Source organism: Aulonocara stuartgranti (genome assembly GCF_965226115.1).
Source record: "Aulonocara stuartgranti genome assembly, chromosome: 2".
NCBI classification, from domain to species: domain Eukaryota; kingdom Metazoa; phylum Chordata; class Actinopteri; order Cichliformes; family Cichlidae; genus Aulonocara; species Aulonocara stuartgranti.
Window position 1 is genome coordinate 32,635,507 of NC_138940.1, and position 1,309 is coordinate 32,636,815.

Consider the following 1,309-nt stretch of genomic DNA (forward strand, 5'->3'; position numbering starts at 1 on the left):
TAGAATTAAAAAAATATCTGTTTTTCAAGTATCTTTACAACTCTGTGTCATTGTACTTACATTATAACCAATTCGGTCCTTTATCCCCACTTAAAATATTTTTACAAAACTATTGTAATAATTGCTGCCATTTCTGCTGTCCTCTTGGCCAGCTTACTCTTACAAAAGACATTTTTAATGTTAATGATATTTTTTAACTGCATAAATAAAGGTTATATAAAAGTCAATGCCAAAAACTGATTGCAGCTTCTACCTTGTTACATGAATGTTGTTTGTGGCTCAAGATGACTTTCTATCATCCATAAGGGATGCATTTGACATATGTTTCACATATTATAGCCCAGCAAGTTACTTATAGCAGTTTAAATACGAGCAATCACTTTTTGGCACAACACCGGTACCGAACAGGACTCAGGTGCAGAAACCCAGAGCGGAGGCAGCAGATGATGCAACAATTTATTAGGTTTAAGTGCAAGAGAAAAACGTGGCAAAGACAAAAAAACAGCGAGACGTGGAGTCTTGGTGCGGCGTGGCCTGGGGAACGTGGCTATGGCGAGGGAATGAGGCCTGAGATGCGGAACGGAGCTGAGTGGGGAACAGTCACACTGAAGGAAGAGGATATAGGAGTTAGGTAGGTAGTGAAGGCAGCTCTGCAGTGGCCAGTTGTAAGAGCAGCAATTCTTACTTGCAGTTAGGGACCTGGAGTGTTGAGAGGGGGGTGATGAAGATCCAGGGGAGGCTGAGTGGCGTGGAAAAGCTGGCCTGAGATCCGGGGCTTCAGATGGAGTGTGATGGCAGGAGGGCAGGCAGGTGAGGCACAGAGAGATTTCCAGAATGATTACTAGTGATGGGACGTTCTGTATCGAGGCTTCGGAGCGTGTGTCGAGTAATGGAGGGGGCGTTTCCGCGAAGCGCGTATCGAGGCTTGCTTCATTTATGGGAGGAGCTGAAAATGATGACGTCCGAAGCCTCGCTGCCCGGCTGTACCACGTGACTGGTTCATGAAGTGGTTCGAACTTTGCCGCGAGATATGACAGCGATATAAACCCCTCAGACTTCATTCAAAAATGTGGGTGTTTGATGGAGAGTTGCGGTTAGTGAGAGTTTGGAGACCGTTTGGAGGTTTATGAGAGTGAGGAAAGTCAGGAGAGAATGGAGCCAGCTAAGAAGAGGAGGATGTCCTCCCCTGTGTGGGAACATTTTGATCTTATTCCTCCCAACAAGGTATGTAAATTTCTACAGAAGATGTATTTTCATGCAGTGGCGTGTCCAGCGGGGTGGCCTGGGGGGGCACAGGCCACCCCCCCAA

At 46.2% G+C, this 1,309-nt stretch overlaps 1 long non-coding RNA gene across 1 annotated transcript; it reads right to left on the reverse strand.

Annotated features, from left to right (window-relative positions):
* Positions 1-442: 442 nt before the first annotated feature.
* Positions 443-839, reverse strand: LOC309715611. The gene is made up of 2 exons (XR_014279247.1): positions 686-839; positions 443-605 (listed from the first exon to the last, which is right to left on the reverse strand). It is a non-coding gene; the product is annotated as an uncharacterized lncRNA (long non-coding RNA).
* Between the last annotated feature and the right edge of the window lie 470 nt (positions 840-1,309).